Source organism: Panthera uncia (assembly GCF_023721935.1).
Source record: "Panthera uncia isolate 11264 chromosome C1 unlocalized genomic scaffold, Puncia_PCG_1.0 HiC_scaffold_3, whole genome shotgun sequence".
NCBI lineage: Eukaryota > Metazoa > Chordata > Mammalia > Carnivora > Felidae > Panthera > Panthera uncia.
In genome coordinates, this window is record NW_026057584.1 from 69,681,778 (window position 1) to 69,697,991 (window position 16,214).

Sequence of the window (16,214 nt, forward strand, 5' to 3'; positions counted from 1 at the left end):
CTTGCTTCTTGTTTTCTAAAGATTTAGGTTATTTTTTGAGATAAATATAAATATGTGTTTATAAATTATTGAAACACAATCACCAAATTATTGTTTAATGGAACAATCAGAGATTCAATAAACTTTTAAAGTCTTTTCATTCCCTCTTCAAGATATTTTCTGAACCAAGGGAAACACCAGGAAAGTATATTTTTTCCAAGAAAAACTGATTTTAATGTCAAAAGTTTCAATGTAACCGTGAAAGGTGGTAGAATTCATTCTAAAATATTTGACCTACTGGAAATCAAGAGAACTGAGATTACTAGATATTTTGCATTGAGATATATCACTAGCCTAAGGAATCAAAGATATAAGCCCTTTTATAACTTATGCCAGATCATGCAACCATCTCTAAATATGGGAGAAATCTGTTTAGATGAGAAAGTCGTATAATTCAGTATTCCTAGTCTAAGAGAGATAATGAAGTTTAAGTATGTTAAAAAGAAATGGTTTTTAAATCATAAAAGGGAGAGAGTGAAATTATAAGCTACTTAATGTAATTTTATGAAAGGTTGATCTTTTTAAAGCTGTGTTCAAGACTGAGAATGTTTTAAATGAATACATTAGAATTTCCTGAATTATGAGAAAGCTTCTTGATTTTTTAAATGGACAAAGGCGATATTAAGTTCACCATTTCTGCATTTTTGTCCTCACAAAGATTTGGCAAAATATTCTATTACCTTACATCACAGAAATGGTCTGTACTGGAGGTTCCAGCTCCTGTTGTTACACTAGCACTGGTATCTAAAAATTTTCTAATATCGGGCTAAGAGAGTGGATGTTCAGGATTTGTTATTGTTTAGCTCTTATGATAACCACTTAAATGGATATTTATGTCAAAGACTAAATAGAAAGTACCACTTTACAATACCAAGACAAACATAAAACAATTACTGTTGTATAACTGTTACCAGATTATTTGATTTAAAAGTAGATTAACCTAATCTCCATTCTTAAGAACTAATTATATTTTTCAAGCCACATAAGGAGAAAAAAAAATATTAAATCAGACTTATGAGCACAGTTCAAACTACCATGCTTTACTTAAGTGACAACCTATTGGAAGGTCTAGAATTCTACTTTTGTCAAGTTTGTCATCTACCAGGATCTTCAGTTACTTCTTGAACATGGCTCTGATGACATGAAAGGTCCTAGATGGTTCAAATAAGAATGGCAGTTCTCTTCTTACAGAGTGATAAAGATGAAAGTGCTGTACATAAGAATCATCTTAATACAGCAAATGTAACCTGTGCCTATTATAAACTAATAAACAGGAGCACCTGGGTGGCTCAGTCGGCTAGGAATCCAACTTCAGCTCAAGTCATGATCTCACAGTCAGTGAGTTCGAGCCCCACATCGGGCTCTGTGCTGATAGCTCAGAGCCTGGAGCCTGCTTCAGATTCTGTGTCTCCCTCTCTCTCTCTCTCTCTCTGCCCCTCCCCTGCTCATGCTCTAGTCTCTCTGTCTCTCAAAAATCAATAAACGTTAAAAAATTAAAAAAAAAAAAACTAATAAACAGTAGAGCTGAGAAGAAGGATAAAAACATTGAAACACCTTGTGAATTGGACCTCTCCAAACTTCATTCTTAAAAAAAAAAAAAAAACGTTTAAAGAATGTCTGTGGTTTTTGAAGAGGAACGATTTCATGCATTCGAAGATGACTGAAAATTTTCATGGCCAAAAAGGTATCTAGTATGGGTCTGTAATGATGGGGCCAGAGGTTCATATCTTCACTGTATAAAGAAGCCATGCATAAATATAAAAAAGATAGGCTAGTAACCACAAGCAGCATTTTGGTAATAATTTGATAATTTTCCAAATCATTCGACATTCTTCTGAACTGTGATTTAAAAAAAAAACAAAACACCCCACTTCATAGAGAAACACTACCTATAGCAAAGTTGGAAATGGAATACAAAAGAAAGTCTTAGCAAAATGTTTCCAATTGCCAACATTTTAAAAATACCTGTGAGGTTTCTAGTGAAAATCTAACCTAGTTATACAATCATTCTGGAAAGAATTTTGACAATATTTATAAATAGCCTCAAAAATTAGCCTAGGAGTTCCTTAAAGAAATGACCCATCCCAGGGCTGAGGCAGAGAAAATACAAGATGACCCTGGAAAATCTTGTGGGGTCAGATACTAAGGAAGTGCTCAAAAATAAATGAAAGCATGTTGAAAGGACGACAACCAGTTGAAGGAGCTCCTAATATCCAAAGATGAAACCATCTGAACAATAAAACTGGAATTGAGAGTGCTGGAATATGGCCCATAGAGTAAAATAAATATCTCTGAGTCCATACTGAAACAGGCAATTGAATAAATAAATGGAAGAGAAGTGACAGCTCTTCCCTATAGAAAAATCCTAATTTCTGAATGCAGAAAGAATGAAAGAAACAGAAAATCACCATTAGGCAAATACCACAGTAATAAATAAATAACAAACAGGAAATAGTAACTGATGAATGCTAAAATTTGTGGGCAAACGATTGAGGAAAAATAGGATATTTGCTATAGTTTCGAGTATCTCCTCCAAGATATTCATTACTACAAAAGGGAAATTTTTAATTTTACAGGTAGAAAACCTAGCAGACACCTCCATAATCAAGGTTAACATACCCAGAAATGACATCATCTATCCCCTGATATAACTCACTGAGAAGGAAACGTCACTTCAGTGGTATTCTTGACAATAAATGCATAACCTCAATCTCACTGAGAAGCTTGGAAACACAAATGGAGAGATAATCTACAAAAAAAAAAAAAAAAAATGCCCTGTACACTTCAAGAGTGTCAAGGTCATGAAAGATAGGGGAAGACTGAATAACTCACAAAATGGAGATGATTAAAAAGACATTGGGACACCTGGGTAGCTCAATCAGTTAAGCATCAGACTCAATTTCAGCTCAGGTCATGATCTCACAGTTTATGGGTTTGAACCCCACAGCAGGCTCTGCACTGACAGCGTGGAGCCTGCTTGGGATTCTTCCTCTCCCTGTCTCTCTGCCCTCCCCTGCTCATGCTCTCTTTCTAAAAATAAATAAACAAACTTAAAAAAATAAATAAAAGAAAAAGAAGTGATATCTAAACACAAAATGGGATCCTGTAACAGAAAAATGACATATGATACCCTAATAAATACTGTGGTTTATTTAATAGAATTGTACTAATGTTCATTTCCTAGTTTTGATTGTTAACTCTAATTATGTAAGATGTTAATATTATGGCAAAGCAAATGAAAGGTATATGGGAACTCTTTGTACTATTTTTGCAATTACTGTGTTAAGTGCAAAATTTATCTCAAAATAAAAAGCCAAAAAATAACAAAATGAATGTTTTCTTTTATATGTACTTTTCTATGCTTCTAAACTATGCTAAAAAATAAGTATTAATTTTATAATTAGGAAAAATGAATGTATTATATTTACCAGATATATTATTGGCTTGCATCTTATTACTGTCAAATGGATAAATCAAGTGATTACATAAGAATTATTAAATCAATAATTCATTATCAAATTAATTATGCATATTGGGTATAAAAATCTTTGGTGAAATTATTTTCAATCAAAGAGAAATATTATGCCAATAGTAATAACAACAATGATAGCTATAATTTTTGAGTAATTACTCCAAACAGTATAACTCATATATAAAGGTATGTACATAATTATATACATAATTGATTCTCACAAGCCTGCAAGGTAGATGTTACTATTATTGTCATCATTCTTATTTTATAGATAAGAAAAGTGAGGCTTTGAACAGCTGGGAAACTTGCCAGAGCTGGCATACATACTTAATTGGAACAGTTAGAACTGTCTGACTCTAAAGTTTAAGCTCTTGACAACTGAGGTCGACTAGTGTTGCTGCTTAATGTATTACCCATGATATGTTTAAGAAGGACTTGCATGCACTTAGCTCTGTTAGAAAGCAATACAAAATTCTGTGAAACAATAGACTCTGCTTTTAAGAATCTAGCACTCTAATCAAGGAAACAAGTCATATGTATGTGTATTTATATATGAGTAAAAATAATTTTATATACATATAAATTACAAAGTGATATGTAATATGTAATCAATGCTAAATGAGTAAAATGAGCACTCAGCAATTTTGTAATCCATTATGATCTATAAAAAATATCCCCATTTATTTTTTTTTTTTTTGCAAGATTTGGTCTTCTAGCATTCCCACAGCTAAAACAACTCAGACATACTACAATTTTTCAGTTAATTTTTTAAGGTAAATATTCTCAAACTTTAGTGTACATGAGAATCACCTAGAGAGTTCTTTATATTGCTTGCTTATTGGCTCCATCCCCTTGATATTCTTCATACTTGAGTAGCAAGGCCCAGAACCTGCATTTTTAATTTTTTTTCCAATATATGAAATTTATTGTCAAATTGGTTTCCATACAACACCCAGTGCTCATCCCAAAAGGTGCCCTCAATACCCATCACCCACCCTCCCCTCCCTCCCACCCCCATCAACCCTCAGTTTGTTCTCAGTTTTTAACAGTCTCTTATGCTTTGGCTCTCTCCCACTCTAACCTCTTTTTTTTTTTTTTTTCCTTCCCCTCCCCCATGGGTTTCCGTTACGTTTCTCAGGATCCACATAAGAGTGAAACCATATGGTATCTGTCTTTCTCTGTATGGCTTATTTCACTTAGCATCACACTCTCCAGTTCCATCCACGTTGCTACAAAAGGCCATATTTCATTCTTTCTCATTGCCACGTAGTATTCCATTGTGTATATAAACCACAATTTCTTTATCCATTCATCAGTTGATGGACATTTAGGCTCTTTCCATAACTTGGCTATTGTTGAGAGTGCTGCTATAAACATTGGGGTACAAGTGCCCCTATGCATCAGTACTCCTGTATCCCTTGGATAAATTCCTAGCAGTGCTATTGCTGGGTCATAGGGTAGGTCTATTTTTAATTTTCTGAGGAACCTCCACACTGCTTTCCAGAGCGGCTGCACCAATTTGCATTCCCACCACCAGTGCAAGAGGGTTCCCGTTTCTCCACATCCTCTCCAGCATCTATAGTCTCCAGAACCTGCATTTTTAATGAGCCCTCCTGATGATTCTGATACAGGTGCTTCTTGAGTGTGAAGTTTCAATAATAATCCCTTTATTTGTAAATAATAATAATAATATCTCCTAGAAATGCTCTGTAAAATTATATAATATCAGATTTTTATAGGTATTTATGTCATAACATTATTCATTAATAAAACACAAAGTACATTATATACACTTAAATAAAAAATTATACATTAGGTCTAGGTCCTGATGTCTGCATGTTTTTCCATTTTATTACCACAGTCTTGTTTCTGAACAAATCAGAAGACTTTTGATAGGCTTATTCCAAAAGCAGCTTAAATATCAACAGGAAATCACCTCTGTATTTATGAAAGGAGCAGAGTGAATCTAACAAAAATGAAATGTGCTTCATAAGCAGAGCTATGTTTTGATTCCATCCAGTAGTTATTATATACCTAACTACTTTTTATGGCACCTGCCTTCTGGAATGTGACTAGGTTATCACCTTTGATATCAAAGCCTCATTAGTCAAAAAAAGTCATTAGGAAGCAATTGCCTTCTCCAAATAATTTTGGTTTCTCAGAATAAGCAAGAATAAGCATAGGTAAAAATAAATGTTGGAGGCACTCCAGCAACCTAACACATTCAATATGCAATGGGAAAATTCTTCTAAAAAATACTTGCTTATTAAATCCTTAGAGCATAATTTTCATGATAAATGATCAAGTATTGATGATATTCTTATGAGGACTTCATCATTAGATCAAAACCATACCAAGTCCTTGGCTGTAATACATTCTCACTCTACCCCACTAAGTCTGTAGATTAATCTCTATTTCCATTTTCTTGGAAGACTTCTGGAGTCCTAAACTCTTTGAAAATGGCCTAAGTTTAACATAGGAACGCATATATACATGGCATCCAGAAATTTTTGTGTCATTTTGTATACATAGAAGCCCTCACTAAAAACTCTAGAAGAAAAAAAAATAAACAAAAAAATATTAAAAAAAACTACAAAACATTGCCATAAGAAATTAAAGATCTAAATACGTCGAGAGACAGTCCACGTACATGTTTTGGAAGACTCAGTATTGCCAAGATGGCAATTCTACCCAAATTGATCTGTAAATTTAAAACAATCCCTATCAAAATCTTTGCAGGGTTTTTGTAGAAATCAGTAAGTAGATCCTAAAATTCAAAGGACCTAAAATAGCCAAAACAATTTAGAAAAATAATAAAGTGGAAGGACTTATAATACTTGATACCAAATTTTACTATAAAGTCTCAATAATAAGACAATGTAGTATTAGGGTAAAGAAACACACATAGATTAACAGAACAGAACTTAGAGCCCAGAAAAAGTGACCTTCTATTGATAATCAATTTACTTTCAACAAAGCTGCCAAGAAAATCCAATGGAAAAAAAGGTGGCCTTTTTCACAAATGGTGCTTGAGCAATTAGATATCTATATGCAAAGAATTTAGACTCTTACACCATACACAAAAATTAACTCAAAATAGATCATTGATCTACATGTAAGAACCAAAACTATAGGGGCGCCTGGGTGGCGCAGTCGGTTAAGCGTCCGACTTCAGCCAGGTCACGATCTCACGGTCCGTGAGTTCGAGCCCCGCGTCGGGCTCTGGGCTGATGGCTCAGAGCCTGGAGCCTGTTTCCGATTCTGTGTGTCTCCCTCTCTCTCTGTCCCTCCCCCGTTCATGCTCTGTCTCTCTCTGTCCCAAAAATAAATAAACGTTGAAAAAAAAAAAAAAAAGAACCAAAACTATAAAACTCCTAGGAAAAAACATACGAAGAAAACTCTTCATGAGCTTGGTTTAGGCAGTTCTTAGATTCAACACCAAAAGCACAATTGATAAAAGAAAAAATTGATAAATTGCACTTTGTCAAAATTAAAAACTTCTGTATTCCAAAAGTCATCAAGAAAGTTAAGGCCAGACAGAAAATATTTGCAAATCATATTTCTGACAAAAAAGTTATATCCAATATATGTACTATATATATATATATATATATATATATATATATATATATATATATAAAACTCTTACAAGACAACAAATATCAATTTGAAAATGGACAAAATATTTTAATCAACATTTCATAAAATATATACAAATGGCTAATAAGCACATAAAAAGATGTCCAACATCATTAGTGCTATAGACCAAATGTGTTTCCCCAAACACATACTCCAAATTAGTATATTGAAACCTAACCCCCAAAGTGATGGTATTAGAAGATGGGGCCTTTCTGGGGCACCTGGGTGTCTCAGCTGGTTAAGTGGCCGACTCCTGGGATAGGCTCAGGTCATGATCTCACAGTTTGTGAGATCAAGCCCAGCACTGGGCTTCTCACTGACAGCGTGGAGCCCCCTTGGAATTTTCTTTCTCCCTCTCTCTCTGTCCCTCCCTGACTCACACATGCACAAGCTCTCTCTCACTCTCTCTCAAAATAAATAAACAAACTTAAAAAAAAGAAGAAGAAGAAGAAGAAGAAGGGCCTTTGAGAAATGATTGGGGCTTTTATAAAAGAGGGCCCCAGGTAGCTCCCCTTTCCATCTGCCATCTGAGAACATAGCTGAAAGATGGCTATCTATTAACCGGAAATGGGCTCTCATCAGATACCAAACCTACCACTCATTGATTTTGTACTTCCCAGCTTCCAAAGATGCACAAAATAAATTTTTGTTGTTAATAAGCCATCCAGTCTATGATATTTTGTTATAGTAACACAAATGGACTAAGAAAATAAGTCATTATGAGATTGCAAATCAAAATCACAACAGCATACCATTTTATACTCATTAAAATGACTATTCAAAAAGACAATATCAAGTGTTGGCAAAAATGTGGAGAAACCTAAACCCTTCTATTATGGTAGAGCTGGTACCTGTGAAATGGCACAGTCTCACTGAAAAAGAGTCAATTTCTTTGAACATTATATATAAACTTACTATATGATCCAATAATTCCACTCATAGGACTCTACCCAAGAGAAGTGTAAATATATGCCCACATGGAAACAATTATAAATGAAAATTTATAATAGCACCATATATAAGAACCAAAAGTTAGAAACTATACAAATGAGTAAAGTCTCAATAAACAAAAGAAGGTCTGCTGGCCATATAATGTAATACTTTCCAGCAATAAAAAGGAACAAACTTCTGATAAATGCTACAATATGAATGGATCTCAAGAATGTTTCACTTAAGTGAAAATAGCCAGATGCAAAAGACTGTCTATTGTACAATTCCACTTATATTAAATGTCCAGAAAAGGCAAATTTACAGAGACAAAAAGGAAATCAGCAAAACGTAGATTAATTATTGCCTAGGGTCAAAAGTGGATATTGACTACACGTGGACTGGAGAAAGCTTTTTGGGACAATGAAATGTTCTAAAACTGGATTGCAGTGATGGTTGCTCAGTTCTATAAATTTACTGAAAATCACTGAATTGTACACTTGCAACAGGAGAATTTTATGACATGTAAATCATATATATATATGGTACATTTATTATGATATATAAAAAATCTCCTTAAGCATCATAAGATCTTAAAAGAAACATACTTTGAAAATCAGTATAATGATTGATAATCTGTTTCCTTTGGATTTTGACTTATTATACCATACAGTAACATAATACTGTATGAGGCTAAACCAACAATGACCTTTAAAAAATGTTGGTCACACAAAATGAGGTATAATGGGGAAAAAAGTATTTTCCTAGAAATTTAGTTGTTTTGATGTTCCTTATGCTAAAATTTAATGTATAACAAGAGAAAGTTCAGAAAAATGATCTGGAGAAAAAAAATAACAATTTGACCCAAGTGAAATAGTTCTCTTCCTCTCTCGTACATAGGATATGCTATATACTCTCTTAACTCAGCTTTGAGGATATATTCCCAAAGACCTCTAGGTCTGCAAATAGTTCAGTGAAACCCTGACTAGCCTTAGCACTGTCTTCACAAAAAGAATACATTTTGTGGTAGACATGATCTAGGGTGTGTGTGTGTTTGTGTGTGTGTTGTGAATCTTCATGAATTTTTCATTTGCTCTTTTCTTGATTTATATAAATAGGACTGATATAAGAATTGTTTAGATCCTCAACTTTTTCCCTGTTAGTGATAAAGGTTAAATAACTTGCCTATTTTTTTGCAATACTTTTTAGGTAAAATTCACCATTTTGCAGTATACAATTTAGTATAATTCACAATGTTATGTAACCATCACACCACTATGTAACTCCAAAATATTTCCATCACTGAAAACAAACAAACAAAAAAACAATAGATGTTAGCAATCACTCCCCCAATTCTGCCCCAGGCCTTGGCAACCACTAATCTACTTTAGTCTCTAAGGATTTTCCTATTCTGAACTTTTCATATAAGTGGAATCATGTAAGATGTGGCCTGCAGTGCCTTACATTTTATAACATCTTATATCATAGTACTTTCATTTTTGAAGAGGTAGATGAAAAAGTCCATATTATAACGGTATTCCTTGTTTTAAATTGGCTCTAATTAAAAAGAACAGAGTCACTTTTTAATTAGATGTAATATTTTCAAATGCTAGCTCAGTACTTATTAGCTATGGGAACCTGGGTAACTTACTTGACCTTCTCAGCCTCAGTCTCTTTATCTGTAAGGCTGGATAACATTAGCAACCTTTCAGGATTATCATGAAGACTAAAGATGTGTATGCTTAGAGTGAGCCTGAGACAATACCTATTATTACTTCATAAAACTTGTCTAATTACCATCATCATATTTAACTTAGCACTCAGATGTTTACTCTATGCTAGAAGCGGGACTACACAATGATGGAAAGAATAAAGAAGTTTGGACTCTAGGCCAAGCTCTGCCATTAACTAATGTAAGCAGCATACCCTTAAATACATCTTCTTATCTCTTGGTTGTTCAGTTTCATCATGCATTTAAGTAAATTAATGAGTGAGTCCAAAACCTGCAATTGAGCTCAGTAGTCCTTTTCAGACCAAAACATTTATGATTCCACAAAACAGATGCATTAAATACTAGTTACGCCCCTTTTCTAAATAAGAGCAACATAACCTCAAAGAGTATCTGAGACAACTCTTTTAAGTGGAACAATATATTAGAACTTTAATTTACACTTATTTTAACTACAATAAATAAAAATTAACTAATATTACTATATGGATGGAAAGTGGTATCCTCACAGAAAGTCAAATGATCACGTGTCATGTATCCTATGAGGTAGGAGAAGGGAAGAGTGGAGTTTCTCTACAAAGCAGTGTTGAGAGTGGCACCCACATTTCTCCATTCACTTGAAGGATCTTGCAATGCACTATGGTCTATGCCCAATTTATACTTCTGAATTAATCATCATCCCAAGGTTATTGGGATACATTGGAAGTGTGATTATTTTGGGCCATGTTCACTAACTCTATTTGAGTTCCAGACCTTTACCCAGATATTTTCTAAGCCTCCATCGAAGACTATCTCACTTCCTCATCTGCCTTCAGTATTTTTACCATAAACAATACTTGTAGGCTTTAGATTCTACCACTCATTAGCAACCTTGGCATCCCATATGTACATTTTATTTTTATAGTCACTCACCATTGTAGAGTAAAAATTCAAGTCATAAAGGGGAAAATGAGGATTTCTTATACTGAATTTTGCTTCCTACATATTACTATGTGAGTATGTTTTTTTAAATTAGTACTATAATCTAAATCACCATTTAAATAAAATATAAATACCAGTATTACTTAGCCAACTTACATATTCTTTTCATTACTTTGACATTTTAGTCCCCCTTTCCCTCATTTAATAACATAGAAGACTTTTCATAAGGTTCTTTTCACAAATAAAGCAATAAACTGGGCCATTTGGGAATCCAGAATTACCATTTTAAAAGGAGCTCTATTCCACCAATAAATTACCTTTAAAAAGTGATCTTTACTCTAGTTCCATACCTCAGGGCAGTTTTACAAGCAAGTTCAACTTAAAATTAGCTCCTTTTAGGACATCAGAATTTTATAAGGGATCCAACATGGAACCACTAACATATCACCCAAGATTAAATGGCATGAGATAGAAATACTTGCTATAAAACTACTCTCCTAGAAGTCTCTTCCGTGGTCTAGTAATTTACGCCTAGAAGCAAACTCAACACTCAGTGTCAAGGACAAATTTGAAGTCCTATGCAGTCCTAAATTCCTGGCTTCATACTTTCAAAAGATTAATTCCATCTTTACTAAAGGGATACCACCCTCATTACTATTACAAATAGTCTTCATATTTACCCATCTCAAACAACTTATGACAATGATTATTTGAGGAGAAAATAGCAGTTTTTCTCTAAAAGCTAAATTGAGCTCTATCTCTAGACTAGCTAGAGACAGTGAGCACCATGTGGACAGGGTTTTTGTCTATCTTGTTCATTGCTATATTCTCAGCCCCACGAACATGTTTGGCCAAAAGTAGGCTTTTAATAAATGAAGGAATCTTCTGAATATGGCTTGATCCATAGCTTCAGATGTATCGGTCAGGTGCTATCAAAGCCAGACTATACTCTGAGCCCAGAAGAGCTGAATGTCCTAACCCTTAGAGTGATGAGGGCCAATAAATGCTATGATGCCTTGTTCATCAAAAGAAAATTATCTGTAAAGCTCCCTAAGGAGGACTGAGAAAAAAAGGAAATATGTCAGGACCTCCTTCACTCACACCCTTAAAATGTACTTTATATACACTAAAATGAAGGTAAACCTTGGAAGCTTAAAAAGAAATTTTTACTCCCTTTCCTCCCTATTAGCAGCTAACTTTTATTGAGCACTTACTAAATGACAGATATTTCACATAAGTTATTTGATGCACTCTTCTCAAAACCCAAGACATATGTACCATTCCCTTCCCATTTTTCAGTTGAAGAAACTGAGGCTTATCACTTCCCCAGGATCATAAAGCATGTAAATAGCAGTGCTGTGACCTACCAGACTGTGTTTTTAAATATTATGCCATATTGCCATTTACATAATTATTTGCAAAGTCATCTGATTAATTTTCTAAAGCAGAGTCAAAAGCTATTTCTTCCTCCCTCTTCCAAGTATAAAAACTCCAGTCCAGGATCTGATTATGATAAGCCTGATTAATAATGTAATGTAAAAAAAAAAAATAGTGCTTTTCTTTCTGAACTAGTTTTAGAAGACCTATATTCCAGTGCTGGCTTCAATACTGTGTGACCTTAGACAAGTTATTCCAAGTCCCTATGCCTCAATTTCTCGTTTTTAAAATTAAAATAAAATCTGCTTTACTTAAAATGACTGCTTTGAAAACTAAAAAACAAGTCATAAAAGCAATTGAAGCTGAAAATACTATAGAAGTATAAAAGTAGGCCAGTAATTCAGCATCCATTCTAGCCTCTCAAGTTTATTTTTCATATAATCAACTGCTAACATGATCTTCTTTTGCCATTAAACTATGTAACTATGTAACTATTCTGTACTGGCCATTATCCACATAAAATGCAACCTTTGACTCCTCAAAAATTTCCATCAGACTGATGATAGACCTTGTTTTCTAGCCAAACTTTTATTTTCTCTGCTCCTTTAAGCCATACACTGATTGCCCATCTAACCAAGTAATGCTATCCTCTTTTAAAGTCTTCCAGTTAATTCTCACTTGGTCCTAAACCCTTTAAATGTTCCCAGAAGTGACAACTCATATGCCACATCAAACTGACTTCAGCGTGCTTTTCTAGGCCAACTTCCAAACCCCTTCCCCCTAAAAAAGGGGGTTTTTCCATATAACTTAACCTTTCCTAAATCTCCATCCTTCAATTCCTATGTATAGTCCCTTCCTTTCATCCAAGGAATGATAGTTCTCTCTGACATTCTTGACATCCTTAATTCTGAGTACCCACAGAATCATAATTTATATATCTATTCAAGTTAGGGAAGAGAGACAAATATTTTATTCTCATTTTTATAAAATAACTCCACTTTGATCCACAGAGAAATGTTTCTACTTATAAGCAGGCAGGCTAATTGATATGCTTCCTTTTTTCCCCTCACAGCCCCCGCCCTTTATTTAGGCTCCATTCTTGGTAGTGACGCCTGCGTTCTTCCCATCCTCCTGCTCCCTCCCAGCCCAAATCTAGCGTCCTGAGGAGAACTGAGCATGCTCAGTAGCCACAGCCAATTCCGGGATGCAAACTGGCATCTTTTGCAGATTTTGAGCCCAGCAGGAGAGGTAAGGCCCTAAAAATACAGTGGCCCAGAATTTGCCCACTCCCCGAGGTATCATTTGATTTAAAGATGTGTTCACAGCCTAGAAATGGACGTGGAAGTGGACAGCTTGCTCTCAGTCCCTATTCTGCAAGGTGGGTCACCAACCTGAGTAACAGAGAGCTGAGAGCAGCCCCTCTTCCTGGTTTGGAGCAGGGAGGAGATTTCTGCTGTTCTGAGCTGTGATAGTGCTGATAGACAGCTGGAAGCTTGCATTTGGCATCTCTGTTGCATCAAGAAAATACTGTTGTTGTTGTTATTGTTATTTTTCTTTTTTTCCTTGAACACAGCAACATCAGCTGCTCCAGGCTGAGAAAGATGTTGCCTGAAGAGCTACAAAGTCTGTGAGCCACCCAGAGACTGTGGAGAGGATAGGGAAACCAACTACTTACCCAAGATTTAGATCTGGCTTAAGACCCAGAAATAAGCAGGACATTTCTAAATGACAACTCATGAACCTTTCAGATATTCAAAGCTGAATTGTCAGCCTGTCCCCCCAAAATGCATACCTTCTTTGTATGTGAACCATGACATATTTCCTTTTAAGAGAGATTGACAAAACACACACACACACACACACACACACACACACACAAAATCCTCCTGTTCTCCTTTCCCCTGGTTTCTGCAGATACTAAATCTCTAGAGCTGCAACAGCAGCAGATCCCCTTACCTCACTGCCAGGGGGATGAGGCATAGGGAGGAAATTTATCATGAATGGAATATGATAAAAAGGGAGGGGGGCTTCTCTGCAGGGTCTTCAGCCACCACTGCACAGCCTAAGAAACAGAGATAGGCAGAAACGGGCTGGGAGAGAGACACACAGCTGTCCCTGCTGCTAAAACCTAGCCATCTCTTCAAACAGCAGCAAACATGAGACATTTCATCACCGTAGTGCATCCATATTGAGAAGGGGGAAAAAAAATCATGTGCTTTGCGTTATGCATTTCAGTCACCCGAGATGGGAGGAGACCCCTGTCCATATGTCGTGGGAGCTATCCACCACCCCAAAAGTACGTTCACTGCATCTAGCCAGCCGACCGCTTGCCTGACAGGATTTGCAGCAAACGCGGTTAATCTGTGACAGCAGGTTGTCTCTTACCGTAGGCAGCAGCGGCTCCATTTGAGCTCCCTGGTCTTTAATCTCCATGTTTTGTAACGCCTCTGGAATAAGCACCTTTCTCTGCAGTGTCTTCAATGTCCTACACTCAGCCCGGCACTCGCTCTGCTTAGTATTCGGATCAGGTAGCTCTGAAGCAGGAGGCAATTGCACACTCCAACTCACCAGAGTCACATGGCTCCTACTCGCTCGGGCTGCTGGCCAGGTTTTGCACTGAATGCCTTGGATCCCTGGGCCGGTAAGAGAGATCTCCCCAGCCCTGTGTCACTGCCCACACCTGGCTGCTGATATAAAATACAGCCTGCAGTGCTGCAAGTCTAATGGACATTAAGAATCTCACCTAAGATGCTAACTTCTTATCAGACTAGTCCAAGGTGGACTCCAACCAACTCAGCCAGATTTTAACACTTCGAGGCAATTCACTTCATTCCCAGATCCCCATGGGAGACATAAGTCAAACAAGAAGATGTTAATAAGGTGTCCTAGATGTCCTGCTGTGAGTACATGGGGTCTTTAAAAACAGGTAAGATGACATTGAAACTGATATGCCTTAGTGAGATTGAACTACGCATTAACAAAATCAGACATTAAAGTCATTGTTGACTCACTAAGAATTGGTCATACAGATACATTCAATATTTTAATTCTGAGAAACTTAGGCAAGGCACACGCTATCACAAATTAAAATATATTTTTCTCTGATTTCCCAACAAATAATAGGGAAAGAAAGTATTTTGATAGTAGCAATTATTAAAATACTAAAGCATTCTGAAGAGACAATGAATCTGACAAAAAGCATATACCCTTTTGCCTTAAAAGTATCAACAAAAAAGGGGTAGAAAATTCTCTAACTAATCCATGGGAGAAGATGTGTCAGTGAGAGGAGCTCTTTTGTAGGGAAAAGAAGTTGATAATGGTTGTTGAGTGACTACATATTTCCTAGAATTGATTATAAATCTAGAGTATTTTAAGTAATGAAGCCCACGTATCACTGAATCCCAGACTGAGTACAAAGGTTACAAATGCAGAGGGGTTAGTAGAGTATGAGTGACAATTACTGAGATAGCTTATCTGACATAAGAAATTTTTCACCGGATTTAAAAAGCATTCATCAGCAGGAGTGAATATTAAACTATTTTCAGCAACACACCAAAATTTTCCACAACATTCCTGATAGGTGGAATTATTATTACCTTTTATCTGTTTACCGTCTCAATACAAATCTTTATAATAAACTCTTACCTTGATAAGAAAATATTTTGTTTTATAAACTAGAATGATTAATATATTTGAGTGCAGTTTTGTGCACACGTAGAGATGATTCTAAGGACTTAAATAACAAGACATTGACTGGCAAGTTGCTAATTTGGGGCCCAACTTGACTTTCTACCATGGACTGATAAATAAAAGCTCCCTTTCCACTCACATAACCATAATAAAGCATCAAAACAACTTATTAGGATAAAAGTGGTAACCTCTCTAGACAGATAATTTCTATCTCATTAGGAAATTCTAAGTCATCCAGTTCATATTTGTTCAAAAAGAATTCAAATATAACTAGGAAAACATCTGACTCTTTATTCCAAGAGCCAAAATAAAAATAAGATAGTATGTATTTTAAACGACTTTTAAGCAATACTTTCCTATAATGTATATTGATAAACCATATAGCTACTTTGCTGGAACAACTATTCCTGAGTGTTCACT

The 16,214-nt window shown here is 35.5% G+C and overlaps 1 protein-coding gene across 1 annotated transcript in view; it reads right to left on the bottom strand.

Moving 5' to 3' along the window:
* SLC4A10 (solute carrier family 4 member 10) overlaps nt 1-14,718 on the bottom strand; it is a 277,949-nt gene extending 263,231 nt beyond the window's left edge. Inside the window, exon 1 of the mRNA XM_049615589.1 lies at nt 14,490-14,718. The gene's annotated coding sequence lies outside the window, so the exon portion shown is untranslated. The remainder of the gene's footprint in view (nt 1-14,489) is intronic.
* Between the last annotated feature and the right edge of the window lie 1,496 nt (nt 14,719-16,214).